Source organism: Euprymna scolopes, chromosome 24 (assembly GCF_053919585.1).
Source record: "Euprymna scolopes isolate OS-2025 chromosome 24, ASM5391958v1, whole genome shotgun sequence".
Lineage (NCBI taxonomy): Eukaryota > Metazoa > Mollusca > Cephalopoda > Sepiida > Sepiolidae > Euprymna > Euprymna scolopes.
Genome location: NC_136505.1, coordinates 9,526,655 through 9,549,206, shown reverse-complemented (window position 1 = coordinate 9,549,206; position 22,552 = coordinate 9,526,655). Strand labels below are relative to the sequence as shown.

The following is a 22,552-nucleotide window of genomic DNA, read 5'->3' as shown; positions in this document are numbered from 1 at the left end:
ATATATATATATATATGAAAGCTAGTTAAAATCTTGCAAATTACAATTTGCAACATTTATTATTCAAACAAGGGATACAAAATGAAGATATTGCCTTATTCCATGGAGTTTCAAAGAATGGCTCTTTTTCTCAGAGGAAAAACAATTAGCAAAATAACTTTTATATAGACGATATATATATAGATCAATAAAGGATATTCAACTTAAGTTAACGTATGAATATGTATTTAGACCAAGGGTCTCCAAACTACAATCCGCAGGCCATATCCGGCCCACCAAATTCTTTAATCCAGATTGTGGAGCTCTCATAGAAAACGCAAAAATATTCAGCAAAAAATTATAAAATGGAAATGTGTGAAAATAGTATGATTTTGTTTTTCTTGTTCATAAAATGATGAAAAAATGAGGTTTTGGAGAATCAGTTTCACTAAAAAGCAAAGCTAATGAGTAAGAGACAGTATAAAACACGTCCAGGTCATTTTTTTTTAATTTTTATTTTGGCTCGCATGGTTCTAGAACGTCAACAATATAACCACCCCACTTCTGTTCAAAAACTCTGGAGACTTCTCATTTAGACAATAACAAAATCTAAACAGTGAAGCTTGTAAACTGTTGAGTAAAATCCGTAAATCCAAATGATAGCATGTATGAATAGGCTTGGAATATTCAGATCGTATAGATGTATAGTTGTTGCTTGAAAAATCCTGCAGTGTAGAAATTAGACTTTGCAGAAAGTTTAATGAATTTAGTTTAAAGATAAAAAGCTAAAATTGGATTTAATATCGTGAAGTAATTAGTATTTAACAAGTTTCCTTTCATGGTCAGCAGTTGAAATGTGATTAAAATTGGGAGCTTGGTTGGTTGTCTGTGAGGGGTGTTAAGTATGAGGTCATCTGGGACAGAGCACCAAGTGGAAAAGGAAAGTGATCGGGTTTGAATATCAAATTACTGGAGGTAAGACAGTTGTGGATATCTAATGTAAATAGTCTTAGAAGTGTGTGTGTGTGTGTATATATATATATATATATATATATATATATATATATATATATATATATATTATATATGTACTTCTGTGGCTATTTACATTAGATACCCACAATAGATTCAGCCACTCTGATGAGTCGTAGACGACAAAACATGTGTCAGTGGATAATTATATTTAAAATAAAAATTATATATATATATATATATATATATATATATATATTATCACTATATTATATAAAAGTGACCGTGTGTGTGTGTGTGTGAGTTCCTTCCTCATAGATTCTGAAATGGCTGAACCTATCTTTTGCAAATTTCACACAAAGCTAATTAAATATGTCTGGCAGTGTTTTTAGATATGTCTTGTAAGAGCAATTCATCCAGTAAGGATTGAAAATAAAAAAATCTGATCCTAAAAATAGTCTTTCTTTCTTAAAGATAAAAAAGAATTTTTATAGAGGAATATTTTACGTTACACCAGTCAAGGAAGATAATCTTAGCAAATAATTTCTTCTTAAAACAAACAAACAAAATTATTGACTTCTGGAGACATGGCTCAGTAGTAGAGCATTCGACCACAGATCGAATAAGCCTCTGTTCAAGCCTGGATGTACCTCATCAGTTTATTTTAATTTTGTCTTATTAAGGAGTTCAATTTATGATAAAAGAGGTACCATTTAAAATTGCCGCAAATTATTGCTTTGTTTGCATATTTTAAAACTAAATATTAATCAGAAGAGACTTTTCCAGGGCATTCATCATCAAGCCCAAATATCAGCTGATGTGATATTGTAAACAAAATTAGGCGTTTTCATTATTATTTATTCATTTTGCAAATCAGTCGACTGGGCAAATTATTCCTCATATTATATAATAATCCATAGAGGATGGATTCTACAATAATACATATGCAATCTGCATAAATTAAAATGTTTAAGCATATTGTGCGACCAAGCAACGCCGGCTGTTCAGCTAGTATATACATACATACATATATATATATATATATATATATATATATATATATATATATATATATATAGGTAAAAATGCACTTTCGTAAATAATTGAATTCATTCAAAACACATCGCTAAAACCAAAACATAACAATATCTAAGTAAATCGCGATACATCCAGACAGCTGGCGAGATGGTCCAGGGGTAAGGGTTTAGGCTTGTTACCGTTGGGTCCTGATTTTGAATCTCGCTAGATACAGCCACTCTGATGAGTCGTAGACGACGAAACACGTGTCAGTGGATAATTACATTTTAAAAATAATATATATACCGCTCCCCATGTGGGGGTACCAAATTGGTTAGAAGGGAAAATTGTTACCAACTCGCATTTAGGTAAAAATGCACTTTCGTAAATAATTGAATTCATTCAAAACATATCGCTAAAACCAAAACATAACAACATGTATATATATATATATATATATATATATATATATATATATATATGTTTTTAACTCATTTCAAAGTGTTTTAACATATTTTATTAACTGTTTGCTCATATATATATATATATATATATATATATATATATATATATATATATATAGACACAGATTATGAAGAACAGATTTTAAATATGAGGAATTAGATGTCATATTTGAAATTCGAATCTTGGACATTTTCTTCTGGATAGGATTTTCCTATAAATGTTGGTATTAATATTTATATATCCACTTTAAGACTTTAAATTTTAAACTCTGAACTTATGTGTGTGTTAGCAGCAGCAAACTTTAAATTAGCAACTCTGTTTTCTTTAATTGCAGATTTGGCAACTATCTGTCATTTTGAATTCAGCTTGGTTTGGCAATTCATCGTGCAGTTTGAGCAAGACAAAGTCACATGTCATACAGTGCACTATACAATCCATTTACAGAGAAACATTTGATGAAAAATAATTTCACAAAATGTCCACCTCATTTGTGCAATTTAACCCCATTAGATTATTTTCTTTGAGGATATGCAAAGTCCCATGCCTACGCTGAGAAACAAAACATAATAGACCACTTGGAGAACAACATACAACAAGTTATTGCCGAAATACAATCTAATTTAATGCGTAGAGTTTGTGAAAATTGGATATCTAAATTATGCTGTATATGCGTGATTGGTAGGAGCGATATGCCTGAAATTTTATTGCCAGGTGTCTTTTGTTTTTTGTTTTCTTTACATAGGAGTCACCACTTATCAAGGCCCAAAGACAACTTGAGGATAAGGGTTAAAGAATGTACAGTAGTCAATGGGACAATATCGTAATCATCGTTAGTAGTGGAAATTTGGTAAATTGGATTACTTCAGGGAAATGGCTTATCAAGAACTTGTTTATGTTGGACTTGAAGATGACCATATTGTTGTCAGCTGGAAAGCAGGCAAGCGGAGGACAGTTCCACAGGTGTGCAATTCTAAGAAAGAAGCTTTGTTCATAGAATCTACGTTTAGGTTTAGGCACAGATAAAGAGTGGGGGAAATTATTGATAGTGTTTTCAGCTAGACGAGTGTTTCGTGTAAATTTGGCGAAGGAGGACCATAGATTGGAGCTCAAACAAGCACTTGCCATGAAAATAACGATAAAACAGAGGCAGGCTTGTAACGTCTCTTCCGTGAGAAAGAGGTTGCTGGGAAGAGAAAAGGGCATTCCCTACTAGGTTACGAAGAATATTTTTAACTCTGACAAGGCAGGATAAGGTCTTTCTAACAGCTCCTGCCCAGATGTGGCAACAATACTGCATCCTTGGACGTAACTGGCTCTTATATAGGTAGAGAATTGCATCAGCAGTGAGATATCTACTGGATTGATAGAAGGATCCCATCATTTTCCCAACGACCTTGGCAACAAATTTGATGTATGTGTTCCATTTAAGATCAGGAGTAAATGTCAAGCCCTGAAGCTTGTCAAAACATAGCACCTCCCTAAGACAAGATATTATCACATTGCCAATTTAACTTTATAAAATGAAACAACGAATCCACTATTCACACATGCACGAAAACCAAGATTTTTACCTGACCCCCTTCAAACAAAATGACATTTCTACAGAAAATAATTGACAATTTTTTCTAATTTTTCGATATTATGTAACAGAGAGATCACTCTTTCTAACATTACTAGATTCATGCTGGTTCAATGCTGATGACAAAAGTTTTTAGTGAACATACAACACAATAACACACAAACGACTGAGACTTATATAATAGAGACTAGCGTGGGTGACCAGCATTGCCTGGGTGTTTGTCAATGTAAAAGAAAAAAAGAAGTTTTAGTTGGCAAGTAAGCTCAAACCCGAAGCCTTAAGGCGAATAGCCTGATGACTTACCGTAATGTTTGCTACGAGTTCAGAGAAGTGAGAATGTTTGAAATTAAACAATTAAAAACTTAAGGTGTGTAAATTTAATGAGGTTAAACATCACGTCATAGTGAAATGAAATCCTGCACTTAACTTTGGCTGCAAGCCGTTTCTGCATATTTGTTTGTTTCCACAAAATGTTGGGGAAAACCAGCTCCCCATAAAAAGGGGAGTGTCCAAATGAATAGCAATTGTCTGATATGACAAGTTTTTATCACACTGATTAAACCTCATTGTCTTCTGGATGTCCCTGCCACGAGTGCAGGGAGACACATTTGCTCCGAATTCAGTTTTGCTTTTTTTTATACGGAAATGCCAAACAAACACGCAGAGATCAGGAAATAGCGCAAAAATAGCGTGTAAAAGTCGCTCAAGTAAAAGATAGACGTGACCTCCTTTCGTAAATCAGAGATATTATAATCTAGGAAGTATATAAAAAGTTCCAAGAAGTGGGAACCCCCCAAGCCCCCCCCCTCGAAAAGCGTTTGCCGGTCATACACAAAAAACGCACACACTAACACACATTCTCACTTTTATATTATAGACTAGCATTGCCCGAGTGTTTGGAGGTGTAAAAGAAAAAAAAAGTTTTGGTAGGCAGGTAGGCTCAAACCCGAGGCCTTGACGTGAAGGTCTTGACGTGAAGGTGGAAAAGAAAGTGATAAAAAACCCAACAACTTACCGCTCAGCCACAAAGACAAAGAAAGTGAAAAACGTTTTAACGATTAAAAAGTTGACAAGTAGAAAGTGAAAGAGTTCATGCAGGAGAAATGAAATCACCCAGTTCTTTCCGTCGTCATGGGGAAAATCAGCTCCCCCAGGAGTGGGGAGCTCTGGCAGTGTTGTAATGAATAGCAATTGTCTGATATGAAGGGATATTCCCCACAGTGATCAAAGCTGATTGCCTTCGACACCTGCTCAAGCGACTCAATTTTTTTTTTTTGCAAATCAGTTTCACTTTTTTTTTTTTTTTTTTTTTACAAAGGCATCACCACATTATCAAGGCCCAGAGGCCACTCAAGGATAAGGGTTAAAGAGTGTACAGTAGAAATTGGTCAATATAGTAATCATTAGTAATGAAAATTTGGTAAATTTAATAACTTATATGGAACGGCTCATCAAGAACTTATTTACTTTAGACTTGAACACAACCATATTATAGTCAGCCGGAAAGCAGGAAAACGGAAGACAATTCCACAGGCGTGCAGTTCTAAGAAAGAAGCTTTGTTCATGGAATCTACGTTTAGGTTTAGGCACAGATAAAGAGTGGGGGAAATTATTGATAGTGTTTACAGCTAGACGAGTGTTTCTTGTGAAAGTTTGGCGAGGGGGGACCATAGATTGAAGCTCAGTTGAACACTTTCCATAAAAATAACGATACATCAGAGACAAACTCGCAACATCTCTTCTGTGAGATAGAGGTTGCAAGGAGGAGAAAAGGACATCTCCTACGAGGCTACGAAGTCTATTTTGAACTCTATCAAGGCAGGACAAGTCCTTTCTAGCAGCTCCTGCCCAGATGTGGCAACAGTATTCCATCCTTGGACGTACCTGGCTCTTATATAGGTAGAGAATAGCATCAGCAGTGAGATATCTACTAGATCGATAGAAAGATCCCACCATTTTTCCAACGGCCTTGGCAACAGATTTGATATACGTGTTCCATTTAAGATCAGGAGTAATGGTCAAGCCCAGAAGCTTGTCAAAACTTGAGGCCTCCTGAAGACGAGAGCCATTCATTTCAATTGATGACAAATGTGAATTAGAATGTTGATGATGTAAAGAGAGAAGCTTGGTTTTAGATGCATTAAAAGTAACCAGCCACCCCTTTCCCCATTGTACTACGTGCTTAAGATCAGAGGAGAGAGAATTGGAGAGAACTTGGTCGTTTACTGTCTTAGATGTGGTACCATAAATGGTAGTGTCGTCAGCATAAATGTCTACAAATGATGTAAGGATATGATTTGGAAGATCATTAATGTAGATCAGGAAAAGAGTTGGGCCCAGGATGGATCCCTGAGGGACACCGGCATTAATACTGTGAGCTTCTGATTTTTGCCCCTCAACTACTACTCTTATGAACCTATCAGAAAGAAATGATTTAATAATTGAGAAGACTTTTCCAGCTATACCATAGCTAGAGATCTTATGAAGTAAACCTTTATACCATACCCTATCAAAGGCCTTAGATATGTCAAGAGCAATTGCCCTAGAAAGATTGCCACCGTCGAGAGATTTGCTAATCCTATGCGATATAACTGTAAGGACATCTGCTGTAGATCTAGCAGAACGGAAACCATATTGAGTGTCACTAAGAAGGTTATTTTTGTTGAGATGTTTGATTACTTCTGTATTTAACACAGATTCTAGCAACTTACTCATGACGCACAGGAGACTTATTGGCCTGTACTGAGAGGGGGATGAGCGATCACCTGAATTCTTAAATACAGGGCATACTGATGAGATTTTCCAGGGAGATGGGAAACTATTCTCCTTAAGACAACGTTTAAACAGTTTTGTAAGTATGGGCGCTAATTCAGGTTGAAGTTTTTTGAGTACTATAATTGGAATACCATCAGGGCCAGTTGCTTTACTCGAATCAAGGTTTTTGATTAGCTTCGCAACATCACGTACAGATATACGTATATCAGATAGCGTGTTTTCTGATACAGGAGGAAATATTGGGGGTTGGCGGTCTTGGTCGCAAAGGGTAGAATTAGCTGCAAAGTTCTTGACAAAGAGTTTGGCTTTGTCTGATGCTGACGAGATTACCTCAGGTCCATTGATAATAGTTGGGATGGAGCACACGCTTCTGTTCAGGATTCTGTTTGCTATTTGCCAAAACTGGTGGGAACCAAGCCGCTGCTCAGCTACTTTGGACTTAACAGATTGAGCATACAACACTCTTGCGTTCCTTATTACTTTCTTACAATGGTTGCTGGCAGTCCTGAAAACGGCTTTAGTTTCCATACATCTATTACGTTTGAAGCAGTGGAAAAAGTGATTTCTGTGCGCAATGGCAGCAGCACATTCTGGAGAGAACCATGGCTGGCTGTTAGGTTTTTGCTGAAACTTTTTAGAGGGTATGAAATGGTCAATACCTACAATTAACCATTCAGTTAGGTCTAATACTATAGAGGACACATCCTTTTTAAACATGGAATGCAGAGGTAGATCAGATATAAATGTACGGAAGCTATCCCAGTCAGCCTTAGTGTATCGATATACTGTACGATGAAGAGGTACGTCTGGGGACTTATTACATTTCATTTTTATCTTAATTGATACAACAGAGTGGTCGGAAGATCCAAGAGGCGACAGAACAGAAACTGAACATAGTTCAGGGCAAGTTGTGAGAAAAAGGTCTAGTAGGCTCGCATACTGGCCGTCATTATTGGGCACACGAGTAGGTTCCTGAACAATCTGAGTGAGGTCATAGGCAATGGAGAAATCATGACAGAACCTCCCCTCATCATCGGTCTTGTTTGAGTGGGTCAACCATTCGACGTTGTGAACATTGAAGTCTCCACATACGTGAATGTTAGCTGAAGGATAAGTAGAAAGGACTTGGTCAATTTTCTCAGATATGCTTTGAAAGATAGTAACTCCGCTGTTGTGGGGGCGATAGAGAGTAAATATAAATGCAGTAGTGTGAGCTAAAGCAACCCGGAAGCACATATAGGGTAAGTTAGGATCTTCCCTGGAGATGTCCCTGCCACATGGAAAGCTATCTTTAATATAGGCACATATTCCATGCCCATGGCGATCTTGGGGGTCAGATTTAGAAGTTAAGTTAGAGTATCCTGAAATTGCAAACTCATCTAGGGAAATAGCCTGTCCAATGCCAGTTTCACTTAAAAATAAAAGGTCTGGTTTAGTTTCCTGTAATTGGGTTTCAACCTCTGGAAGGTTAGAACGAAGACCCCTGATGTTGGAGAAGGAGACATGGTAGTAGGGGTCTACGTTGGAAGTTGGAGAACCGGGTTTAATCGTGTATTTTTTCTTGAAACTTGTCATGATGAAATTTTGGAATTTGTGGACTAGGTCGACAGATTTACTTAGAGCAGGACAGAGAGGGGAAATTAAGAGAGAAAAAGAAACGAAGAATTTTTTTTTTATTTGTAGCTAATGATAAGGTAAAGCCGTAACAATTACCCACTAGTATGGCATCGAGAGGCCCCACCAGAAGCTACTGCATGGTCCAGAATCCATTCACCAAATGGCAATACAGCAGCCCCAGTACTTTGCACCTACTGATAGGACAGCCTCCTTAGTGGTTAATCCAAGGTTCGGGTCCCTGACTATCAGGCGGATAACGTCAGCCCAGACAAAACGTTTACCTCCAGCACCCTTACTAGTGACATGGCTACAAGGATAGACATAGAAACAGAAAATTTCCGCCATCTCAGCCAACTGATCGCAAAAATACTGCCAACCTAGAAAACAGCTTTTTCTTCTCCCTTTGTCCGAAAAATCACTCATTTAAAAAATGAGGACTGAGGGACAAATAAGAAGAAGCGAGAGTAACAGGAGCTGCCGATAACGCATCCACAATGCGTTTTCTACTCTCCATTAAAAAAAAAAAAAAAAAAAAAAAAAAACTATTAAGTATTGTACTTAATAAAAGTCCAACAGACGTGTTTAAGGGAAAGTATGGTGATAGATTCCCCTCACACGAACTAAAAATGAGTATAATTTGTAATTTTTGCTATCAACTCGGTAGATAAATAAACATATGTACGAGGAAAAAAAAAAAAAAAAAAGCTAGCATTTAATAAAACAGAAATACACAAATTAAATACTGAAATAAAATGGAGTTGTTAATATTTTAAATTTAAAATAAAAAGAAACCAAGTAGGTGATACCCTTTTCTCTTCTCTGCAACCTCTTTCCCACAGAAGAAATGTTGCAAGCCTGTCCCTGCCCTATTTGTTATTTTTATGGCAAGTGCTCGACTGAACTCCAATCTATGATACTCCCTCGCCAAACTTTCACAAAAACACTCGACTAGCTACAACCACTATATATTTCCCCAACTCTCTATCTGTGCCTAAATCTAAACCCAGATTCCATGAATAAAGCTTCTTTCCTAGAACTGCCCGTCTGTGAAACACTGTTCTGCTGGCCTGCTTTCTGGTTGAATGCAACATAGTAGCTTTCAAATCCAATGTAAAGAAGTTCTTGTTGAGCCGTCCCCATAAATAATGAAATTCTACCCAATTTACACCATTAACAATTATTACACGACCACCTTATATTCATTAACCCTTACTCTTGAGTGGCCTTCAGGACTTAATAAGTGGTGATTCCAAAGTAAAAAAAAAAAAAAAGAAATGAAAATCAATATATGAAATATATCTCCCAATAACATTCGATATGGACAAAAGGTATAAACATGGCCAGTATAACTAGTAAGTTACTCCAGACCGTTTATAGGTTGGACTAAGCACTAAGGCATCTCGGTCAGAAAACTTATGATTGTGCACTATGCTCTACACCCAAAGGATGATGTTGACCAACTACGTGAAAAGGAAAGACAAAGGAAGAGGAGTGGTTTGTATAGAAGACTTCTGTATAAATGACACAAAAAAAAAAAAAGAATTAGAAAAATACATAATGTAGAACACCAAAAGACACTGAAAAAACAAACAAGACAGAAAGCAGAGAGGCAAAAGAGAAGAAAAGAAAAATAAGAAAAACAACTACTCAGACGATTCATAAGAATGACAAAAGATGAAACTAACGAAAACACTTGAATATGGCTACAAAAAGAAAATCTCGATGAAGACTCTTTTCCCATCCGGGCCAATTTAGGTCATTTTTGAAAGTAGGATTATATACCTTGTCATACCATTTTTCTGGGTCAAAATTTAATGGGGAATTAAAAAAAAAAAACTGTCTAAAATACAAAAAATGGCCTAGTTTTGGAGAAATGATAGCTTTTTCAAAGTGTGGTGTAATATCTCTGAATTGGAGACGGGTTTCCCGAACATGATAATAGCTTCACCCTTTCAACTTGTATCTCACTAGAAGCCTAAATTGAACTTTAAAATATTTTGCTTCTTCATTTCAAAAAGACAAGAATTATTGACCAATTTTCAATGCTTAAATCATTCAAATCTTGACTGCCTAGCTCGGTACTGTGGTCAGTGTCGTAGTTCTGTTCATTTGGGGCAACCAAAGCATCTCCGTCACTAGCATCTTCAACAGCAGAATCATCAGGTGATGAATTTGAACCCGCATAAGGACTGGAATCAACATCTTCAGTGTTCTCTATCTGTTCTCCCGAAAGGGTTTTTGCAACTTTGGCATGAGTTGTGGAGACTGGTTTTGTGCAACGATGTTGTTATTGTTTTTGATGTTCTCTTTCATTGTGTGTTTGGCGTCATGCCTGCTTCTTCTTGGTTTTGAGGATGTTAGTTCCTTGAACGTAGTCTTGCTACATTTGGATGCACGATCAGCATGACTGGAAGGTTGTTCTGGGGTTAGAGATGGTGGTTGAGGAGCTTTAAAATGACTCTCACGCATCTTGGCTGGATGGTGTTCAGCTTTCTCTTCTTTTGTTGTAGCCACCCTCTCCACTTGGTCTACCCTTCTAAGCTTGGTTTTCTTTTTTGAATGGCATTTTGCTAATCTAAAATGAAGAGGTTAAAATTTAAGTAATAAGCGATTATATTCATGATTAATTTGAATATGTTAGCTCTCTCCTGAACCTATAAAAACTAAATATAATGGATATGATGAAAAATATGACTTAGTAGCACTAAGGGAATTTCCCAGGGCGTCCATTCCTCTATTTTGTACTTTGGGGATTTCTCTTCAACCCTATAAGGGAAAATATCAGAGGAATTTATCGAAATCCCCCAAAATTATGAAATGAAAGAAATGAATGGAAGAGTTAATGATTACTCGGCATCAGCATCATTTTACACATACTTTGTTTTTTTCTTTTTTGTTTTTTTTTTTGCATTTTCCTGGCATATAACCCATGAAAAATGAACTTTTTTGGGAAATTTTAAAATTTGACATGGGTGATAAAATAATGTGTGATCTAAATTTGAATAAAAAAAAAAAAATTGTCTCATGCATTATAGGCTAGAACTCGATAAACCCGAGATGATTTTGAAAGCTTAACTTATTGGCTACGGATATGACCACATGCCAAGGTCTGAACTTGTGAGGGCTGGCTGAAAATAATTTTGGCTTCACATGGGAAAAAACTCTTCATAGAGGCTTGAATAGTATCATAGAGAAATTGAATCCTAATAAGAGCCGCACAAGATTACATGATTAGAACCAACCACATCAAAGCAACAAAGATTGAGAATACACAAGAAAGCAGGAAATGCAGACTCTGTAGACAAAGAGACGAAATGATAAACTACATAATAAGTGAATGAAGCAAATAAGTCTAAAAAGAATAGATACGATCAAGTGAGGAAGGCAGTACGCTGGGAATTATGCAGACAATCGCATCTTGAACATTCTTTCGCTGGATGTTTACAAAGACAATAATATTGATGAAAGGTTGATTCTACACAAAGGACAAGAGAGAGAGAGAGAGAGAGAGAGAGAGAAAGAGAGAGAGAGAGAGAGAGGAGGCGAGAGATAAACGATTCGTTCAGTTAATTATAAATTCTGGTTAATTAGAACAATGAAAAAAAATTTTTTTTAAAACTCAATCCAAGAACTAAACTATATTTTAGTATGTATTTAGGGTTATTTAAAAAAAAACATAAATAAATGCTTATTAACTCACATTTAGTATAATAAATAAATAAATGTTCAGTTCCTTGATGTCTGTTTCTTCTATGATTTTGGAAATAGACCATAATATAAATTCGGAAACTACCCGTGCTACCTGGATGAGTATATTTCCTTTATCGTGAGGTCTGGCTTAGGAAACAACATTTTACTTTATAACATGAAAATTATAGAAACGATGAATAAGGAATAGAAATTTTAATAAGTGGTGCAAGATTTTAAGCAGATATGCACAAGAGCCCTCGTTGATTTTCGGTGAACGCCAGGTGTACCTCAAAGAGATTATAAATTGACCGACATGTATTTCAATGTCATTTATTCACAAAATCTCCCAACCATCATCTTTGAGCCTTGCTTCAAAATGTAATATTATAAAATGTAAAAATAATAAACATTAAAATATATATGAAAAAGAGGCGATATTGAATTTTCTTGCTCACATGTCCCCATTCCGAATGGGATATCATCAATAAACAGTTTGTTTATTCAAATTATGTGATGGATTTCAGTTATCAAGTCATAATAATTATATTTTTACTTGATACCTAATCTTTATTTATAAAAAATCATTCCAACGATTTTTTATAAATTTTAATTATAAAATTTTACCCGCTGAAGATTTTATCTACTTTTTTTTTCATGACCATTTGGTGCAGAGGAGGTAGAATACTGGTGGCGACCCACAGCCACGAATTCGAAATAGAGGTGTGCTAGCAAGAAAATTCAATATTGCTTAAAAGGGTATAGGCTTCCTCATTCAACCCCGGCCAACGCCGGGACTTTCTAGCAAAAAAAAAAACTTCAATAATTTTCCGTTAAGTGTTATAAAAATAATTTTAGTTAAAAAATGTGGTGAAAACGCACTGGGGGACCTGCCGAAACGGTTGATTACGGGGAGGTTGAAAATAAGAAAATGCCTTTCGAAATAACACCCTTCCCATCTCTCCATGTTAAGAATGGCTTTTGGAATAAACACCCTTTGCAGGTTGGACAACCAGTGCACTAATGCAGTGACCGTCTCCGTGTGCCGCCCCCCTCCCCCGTGCAATTTCACCAAAAATGTTTTATTATTCTTAAAATTGCAGTAAACTAAACTAAATAAACTAAATAAAAATAGATGCGCTCAGAAAGAGGAGAAATTTTTATAAACTGAGGCAACTAAAAAAAAAAAAAATATTTGTCCTAATCCAGAATATACTGAATTTTCCCCACATTAAAAACCGACCTTTGTCTAACTGTCCTCTAGGGGAGAGGGCAAATAATGATCATATACGGGTTAAAATAATTTTTCTTCAAAAAAAAAAAAAAAAAAAGTTAGTTAATAAAGTTTAAAAATGAGAGAGATAGAGAGAGAGAGAGAGAGAGAGAGAGAGAGAGAGAGAGAGAGAGAGAGAGAGAGAGACGAATTAAAGGAATATATATGTGGGTGTTAATTCCATAAACTCAGGACTCAAGAACACACGTAAAAATTAAATCAATATTTGACCATGAAGAAATAATTTAGAACACACACACACACACACACACACACACACACACACACTAAGCGTGCAATGAACAAAGGCTTTAAAATCATGCCGTTGTGTCAGACATGAAAACGTACGCTACACAAAACGTAAACAGGTGCGTCAACAAGCGGTCATCTACAAAAATATCAATTCCAACAGAAACGTATTTCAGCTGATTCGTTACCGATAAACAAAAGACAAGAAAGCTGGCTTTATTTATTTTAATATTTCCTTATATTTAATTAGATTCCTTTGTTGTTTTATGGTATTATATTGTGTAATCACATATCATGTGTACGTGTTTATCGCCTCTACGTGACCTACACCTTTACTCTATTAATAATAATTTATATTATTATTACTCTATTGATGATAATGATTAAAATGCAATTACGAAATTTAATTAACCATAATGCATCTCGGTTTCTTCGTAAACAAACCAGCCATTTCAATCTTTATGTTAAAAATAAAAATAAAAGATTGAAATCGTAAGAAACTATTTACATTCGATAATTATATAAACAGAAATTTCAAGCAAAAAATATTGCCTTCACAAAATTATAGTTTTTGAACAATTTGATTCAATTGATACATTGATGCCTAAAATATAATGCAATAAATAATTTTAACTTTTAAAATTCTACAAAAAACAAAAAAAAACAAAACAAAAAAAAAACATCAACAAAACAACGAAAACACGAAAAAGAACAAAAATAAAGTCACCCAACTAATACCGGATAAGTACACTTTTCTTTTTTTAAATATAAAATTCATTCAATGATAAAATTTAAATAATAAGCAATTTCCATTTTCTTATTTAGAATCACACCTAATTAAAAATAAATAAATAAAATAAAAAATCTTATATACATACCCGTCACGGAACAGAAATGTCATATTCCAAAAATCGCGTAAATTGATTAGTCAGTTTTATTTAAAAAACAAACAAACAAATAAACACAAAAAAACAAACATTCTTAAACGATTTAAAGCGATTAATGTGAAATCGGTAGCATTACAAGGCTGATCTAGCAAGTTTGAATTATTGTGGACTTATCTGTCCTTGTTTTTTATTCAAGATGGCGACGCGATAGTCTTACTTATAAAATTTGATTTAGTGCTTATGCACCTTTGTTACCGCGCTATTTTTTTTATTTTAAAAATAGTATTTTCAAGTTAAATTCAATAGAAAACACCCTCCCCATGTTAAGAATGGTTTTATAAATAATGTTATTTCAGTGCGGTAACAAAAGTGCATAAGTACCTTTGATTTCTTTAGTTAAAAATTAAAGTACTTACTTGACCAATTAATATGATTTTTAGAATATGACATCTTCGTTCTGTGACGGGTACGTACATCAAAGATTTTTCTGCAATTTAGTTTTTTTTTTCGGTGTAAAATTTCATTTAACAAACAACAACAACAACAAAAAACTAATTTCCATTTTCTTGTACTACAAATACGTTAAAAAAAAATTTCATGGCGAAAAATCTGGATGAGTTTTTTTTTTTTTTTGGAGGGGAGACAGATACGCGCTCTTATTATTCAGGTAAGAAAGAGACGCGAAAATCAAAACAAAAACACGGAGTAGATTTACCTGATTTTTGCCGTTGAATCATAACTGCCTAGATGTAAATAAAGGCATCGACGAGAGAGGCGGACATCGGTTGTCCGGCACCCCCAAAACAATTTTGAGTGGGATGGGGGCTGACAACCTTTAGGTTTGTCCACTTGATTAGATCTTCTCCAAGAATGAATGAGAGAGAGAGAGAGAGAGAGAGAGAGAGAGAGAGAGAGAGAGAGAGAGAGAGAGAGAGAGAGAGAGAGAGACTCAGAAATAATTTCCCCTTCTCACGTGGGACGAACGTAAGACCAAAATTGTCGTATAACAGGTAGAGTAGAAGAGAATAACATTGTGGGTGGGTATGGGGGGAGGGGAGGCTATATGGCTCTTCCTTGGTTCCAATGGCTTTCTTGACTATCGGGAATATCAGAAATGGAAATCAGTCAACAGAAGTAGTAGTACAAATATCTTTTAAAGTCACACACACACACACGCCTCTGGGGGAAAAAGGAGAGAGCACCAGCAGCACCACTGGTGAAACATTAGCGATTCTTTTATTTTTTTTTTTAATCATTTTGTTCTAGCTGGGGATGGGGCATCCTATCAGATGCCAAACATTTACCCGCTATATCATACATTACAACCAAGAGATCTTTTTAAGATTCTAACTGTCCCTTTAAGTGCAATTGTTTGTATCTCTCTTGCACTTGATTCACCGGGTATATTTGCAAGGTAGTCTTTGAACCCCCCCCCCCTCAGAGTCTAATTACTTGTATAGTTACTGGAATGATGGAAATCTTCACAAGATTCCAGTTTTTTTCATGTTGTGCATAAAACCTTTTTAAAATTTTGTTATCTCTTCCCTCTCAGTTGTGTTCAACCCAGAATTATTGCGGACACAAACTTTAACCAACTTTCTCTTCCTTGTTTCATATCACTATGTCAAGTTTAATAGCTCCGTTTTCGGTATGAAGTTGTAAGAATTGCATAGTCATAGTGGATGGTTATGACTTATTTTCAACTGTTCTTTCTGATATACGGGGTGCTTCTAATAAGTTTCCAGACTTTTTTTCGTATGAGCACTTTTATTGATAGTACACATATGAAACTCTAGCACCCTTCAAAGTAATCTCCTCTGGCTGCAATGCACTTGTTGTACCATTCCAACACCTTCTGGACAGCCCCATGAAAGTTCTCTTGTGTGAACGTGTCAATGATGCTCATCTCAATTGTTTCATAACGGCAGCCTGTAAAGTTTTCCCTGAGCTTAGGGAATAACCAAAAATCACAGGAAGCAAGGTCTGAACTATAGGGAAGGTGAGGAACTATCTTGATGCCATCTTGATCAAATAGTTTGATCTTCTCTGAGCACTCTTGGGACAAACTTCATGCAAATCTTCTGCATCTTCAGTTCCTTGCGAATAATTGTGTGTACAGTTCCCACACTGACATCAAACTTTGCACTTATTGTCTCTATAGACACACGACAGTCCTTATCTATTAAATTCTTTATTTGGCCAATCAACTCTGGTGTTCTGACTTCCTTACTCCTCCCACAGACTTCCTGCCTTCCTTGAATCTCTTGTTCCACTCAAAAACTGATACTTGATTCTGACAAGATGGTCTAAAAGCAGTCGGAAGCATTACATACGTTTCTGTGGCATTTTTTCCAAGTTTAAAACAGAATTTTATGGCATATTGTTCTTCTAAAGTGTCCTGACGTCCAGGTTGCATTTTTATAATTCACCAGCTGTGACAATCAGGCTTTAGGAAGATGTATTCCAATTCCTGCTGTAACTGTTCATTTGAACCTGAAATCCTAAAAATTGATCAGCCATCTTATAAGATGTATAGGAATAATACACTGAATTTTCAAGAGTCTACGACAATTTTAAATGCCTGCACAAAAAAAGTCTGGAAACTTATTTAGGTACCTTGCATGTTCCCAAGACTTTTTTTTTTTTTTTTTTTACACAGGCATCACTACATTATCACGGCCAAGAGGCCACTCAAGGATAAGGGTTAAAGAGTGTACAGTAGAAGGACTTACTACTACATTGACATTTAACTTTTTAATGATTGTCCAGTGGAAATATTTACACACTGCATTGTGTCGTATTGTATAGTAGCTGTCTCCCAATAGAACTTTACAGTTGGACGTAATATTTACAGTTATGATTTAGTAATGTTAAACGCAAGAAGGTTTTTTGTTTGGTTTTCCTTTTTCTGACTTCTAAATGCAAGTTGAAATGCTTATTTACTTGCACTGTGAGTAACGTTAGACACAAGGTCATCTTTTTTATGCAACAAGAGTGAAAAGGGGACAAAAATATAAATAGTCTGAGTTGAAAAAGGATACTCCTCCTCTGACTGAGAACAAAACACTACACTTTCATGCTCTCCCGACGACCAAGAAGTGTGGGAAGTCAAGCTTCAGCTTTTGAACAAAGTTCATTTTAAAAATGTGCTTTCATGCTAGCAACTTCAAAAACATGCACATACGCTACCAATATAGTTAGAATTCACAAGAATCCAACTGACAACCTTATCACAAACACGTGCCGTGGATTTTAATATGCGCTGTTGTTGTTCATCTTTTTGGCCATGTCGAGATTCTAGTGTTGTCAGTCGCTGGAGCACAACGCCATAATCCATACCAAAATGTTATATAAATACATATTTATATAGACAACAACACAAATACAGGGATTGTTTATAAGTGACTGGCTGGACATGGGAGAGGGTGCATTTGGTAACGGTCATGTCACTAATGTCTTCGGATAACTTCCATCTCTTGCTTTCTGAATCTGAGCTTATATTCATCGTCCATCGTCCGCCATTGTTTGCAAATTCTGTCATCTCTCTTCCTCAATCGAACTCCCTTTTTCTCCATTTCGTTTTCCCAGTTCCTACTTAATCCCATTGTACACTTCCTTTTCCGGTTTCTACCTTTGTTTATCTTCACTTTGTTTACCCCCCCCCTTTAATTGGAACGAAAAAAAAAAAACTTCCACTTGTTTCACATCTTTTCAAATTTCTTATCTTCATCACCCAGACCATCAATATTGAGCATAATGGTGTTTGTTTGTGAAAAAATTATTTTTAAAAATGAGTTTGCTTTTCCTCATAAATGCCTAAGCTAATCTCTGCCAGTAGTCACAGTTGTGAGGGTGGAGGCCATTCCATCAAAAACACACCCCGTACAAATTACCGATATTTGAGTACATAGACTTCAATGCAACGGCCATAATTAGAAGAATCTGCAACGTCAGAGATGAGTGTATAAGATTGACCATTTCCAAACAACTAGAGTTAGTATTGTGGACATTTGAGTACATAGTTAGAGAAAGAAGACTGCAGTGGTACAGACGTGTTGAGTTATCTGATGGAGCCATCAAGCATGTCCTGAACTATTTGTGGAAGGTCACCGCTGACCTGGCAAAGTAAGAAAACTTGCCGCAACACATGACAAACTATAATTACCATTGAACGATTTGATAGTTTTTGTATGCTTACCAAAACGATTTGATAGTTTTTGTATGCTTACCAAAACGATTGCATGCAAAACCAAACACGAAACAACTTCTGTGACGCTTTCATTTCTTTGTTGGAATCGTATCAAAGACGACATTACTGCTTGGAGCCTGGATAATTTTGAGCCAGGTTAAAACCTTACACGAGATTAGTCTTGCGTGCAACCAGCCAGTCAACTGAAAAAAAGGAATCACCAACACAGAGGCTGTAAATGACAAAGTTCTCTCTGATTCTCTCTCCTCTGATCTCGAGCGCGTGGTTCAGTGGGGGAAGATGTGGCTGGTTACCTTTAACGCATCCAAAACCAAACTCCTATCCTTACATCATCAACGCTCTGATCCCCAGCTGGCATCAATTGTGATGGATGTCTCTCATCTGGGTGAGGCCCCATGTTTTGAAAAGCTTCTGGGTTTGACCTTTACTCCTGATCTGAAATGGAACACGTACATCAAGTCTGTTGCCAAGGTCGCTGGAAAGATGGTGGGATCCTTCTACCGCTCCAGAAGATATCTCACTACTGATGCAATTCTCTATCTATATAAAAGCCAAGTACGTCCAAGGATGGAATACTGTTGCCATATCTGGGCAGGAGTGGCCAAAAACAGCCTATCATGCCTTGACAGAGTACAAAATAGACTTCGTGGCTTAGTGGGGGATGCCCTTTTCTCTACCCTGCAACCTCTCTCCCACAGAAGAGACGTTGCGAGCCTATCCTTGTTTTATCGTTATTTTCATGGCAGGTGCTCGTCTGAACTCCAATCTCTGGTCCCCCCTCGCCAATCTTTCACGAAAAACACCCGTCTAGCTGAATCCACGGTGAAAAATTTCCCCCACTCTATATCTGTGCCTAAATCTAAACACGGATTCCATGAACATATCTTCTTTTTTAGAACTGCACGCCTGTGGAACTCCGGACTACAACTTGGATGTCTTCAAGTCCAATGTTAACAAATTCCTAATGAACCGCCCCCTTAAGTAAACACTTCATCAAATCTCCACACTAACGTAATGTACTTGCAATAACCCTTATCCCTGAGTTGCTTCCGGGCCTTGATAAGTGGTGATCACTGTGTAAAAAAAAACAAAAAATGCCTCCATCTCTGTATGATAATCGAAAAGAACTGCTATCCAGGTTTACGTATACATGCACATCCCTAGATGATAGTGCAAACACTTTATGTACTACAACCATACACACATGTGCACATGTATGTGCTACGGGGGGGGGGAGTAGCTGGTGTGCACATACACATGTACACAAATACATACACATGTATGTATATACACATGTATGCACATACACACACATGTAGATAAATACACATGTATGCAAATAGATACACACATGTATGCACATACACACATACATGTATGCACAAACACGCACCTACACATGTAGCACATACATATACATATAAGCACATAAACATGTATACACATACACACTTATTTGTTCTATAATCTTGTTTTCCATACAAATAAACATTATAAAAGAATGGAAATAATTTTTTTTTTTTTTTTTTGTTGAAGTAGATTCTCCAAGCTGGCGGTTGCTATATTTAATGTTTTGTTGAGAATGTATCAAAGTTGGAAATAAATGATACAACATCAATAAAGCATCAATATTGAAAAAAAAAAACAACAAAAAAACAAAACAAAACATTAACAATAAAGAGACGGCTGCATTTACTTATATATGCATATATCTTCTTTTTTTTTTCTTACAGAGAAAGTTTGTCAGAGACGAACATAACAGGGACATAATAAAACATGACACATAAAAGTGGTGCAATTATCAAAATAGAATTCTACAGAAATGTTTCAAACACAATCGAAATGCATGTGTTGCCAGGAATCAACACATCATAAAGAATGCACTTGTAAAAAACAAAACTTTGCATCCATTTAAAAAAAAAAAAAAAAAAAAAAAAAAAAAAGGGGTCATGATGAAATTGCTAAAAAGACTATGGTTGAATAACTAGTCGCGAACAATAGTTTTGATCGATAAATAAGATATCTGACCATAAATGTCATGAAAACCAGATTAAAGTGTAGGAGTAAATAAAACATGTACACTCGCTTTAAAGTCCACACCAGAAAGAGGTCAGACCTCAATTTTGAATTTTATCAGACAAGAGTCTTTTCTGAATTTTTGAGATGAGGATTGGTTATTTGAGTTCATCAAACTATTGTTCTCATCTTGAGTGTGATTTTCGATGTAACTTCCGACCTTCTTCAGCTGTATCTTGTAGAACTTGGGAATTTGGACAGAGTTTGACAGAAACATTCCCGAGTTTTACAAGATACACCTGAAGAAGGTTGGAGGTTACATTGACCAAAACGTAAATATTGTTTTTTTTTTTTTTTTTTTTTTTTTTTTACACAGTGATCACCACTTATCAAGGCCCGGAAGCCACTCAGGGATAAGGGTTATTGCAAGTACATTACGTTAGTGAGGAGATTTGCTGAAATGTTTACTTAAGGGGGCGGTTCATTAGGAATTTGTTAACGTTAGACTTGAAGACATCCAAGTTGTAGTCCGGAGGGAAGCAGGCAGACGGAACAGAGTTCCACAGGCGTGCAGTTCTAAGAAAGAAGCTTTGTTCATGGAATCTGCGTTTTGATTATGGCACAGATATAGAGTGGGGGAAATTTTTCACAGTGGATTCAGCTAGACGGGTGTTTTTCGTGAAAGATTGGCGAGGGGGGACCAGAGATTGGAGTTCAGACGAGCATCTGCCATGGAAATAACGATAAAACAAGGACAGGCTCGCAACGTCTCTTCTGTGGGAGAGAGGTTGCAGGGTAGAGAAAAGGGCATCCCCCACTAAGCCACGAAGTCTATTTTGTACTCTGTCAAGGCAGGATAGGCTGTTTTTAGCAGCTCCTGCCCAGATATGGCAACAGTATTCCATCCTTGGACGTACTTGGCTTTTATATAGATAGAGAATTGCATCCGTAGTGAGATATCTTCTGGAGCGGTAGAAGGACCCCACCATCTTTCCAGCGACCATGGCAACAGACTTGATGTACGTGTTCCATTTCAGATCAGGAGTAAAGGTCAAACCCAGAAGCTTGTCAAAACACGGGGCCTCACCCAGACGAGTGCCATCCATCACAATTGATGCCAGATGGGGATCAGAGCGTTGATGATGTAAGGATAGCAGTTTGGTTTTGGATGCATTAAAGGTAACCAGCCACCTCTTCCCCCACTGAACCACGCGCTCGAGATCAGAGGAGAAAGAATCAAAGAGAACTTTGTCATTTACAGCCTTTGATGTGTTGCCGTAGATGGTCGTGTCATCAGCATAGATGTCAACGAATGATTTAAGTATGTGTTTAGGGAGGTCATTGATGTAGATCAGGAAGAGAGTTGGGCCCAGGATTGACCCCTGAGGGACTCCAGCATTTATATTGCAGGCCTCCGATTTTTGTCCATCTACCACTACTCTTATGAGCCTATCGGAGAGAAATGATTTAATGATTGAGAAAACATTTCCAGTTATACCGTAGCTGGAAATCTTGTGAAGTAGACCCTTATGCCATACCTTGTCGAAGGCCTTTGATATGTCGAGAGCAATTGCCCTAGAAAGGAAGCCTTTGTCAAGAGATTCACTAATCCTGTGGGATATAACCGTCAGCACATCTGCGGTAGATCTTGCAGAGCGGAAACCATATTGTGTGTCACTAAGAAGGTTATTCCTGCTGAGGTGGTTGACTATTTCTCTATTTAATAAATATTGGTTGGGTTTTGGGTGAGTGTGTGACACCATCACAAGAAACTACTCTCTAAATACTAAGGTCACTATCTACATGGTCTCTCAACACCTCTTTAT

The 22,552-nt window shown here is 36.5% G+C and overlaps 1 protein-coding gene across 5 annotated transcripts in view; it reads right to left on the bottom strand.

Annotated features, from left to right (window-relative positions):
* The window catches only part of LOC145246580 (stAR-related lipid transfer protein 3-like), a 261,902-nt gene that overhangs the window by 80,855 nt on the left and 158,495 nt on the right, over nucleotides 1–22,552 (bottom strand). The window lies entirely within an intron of this gene.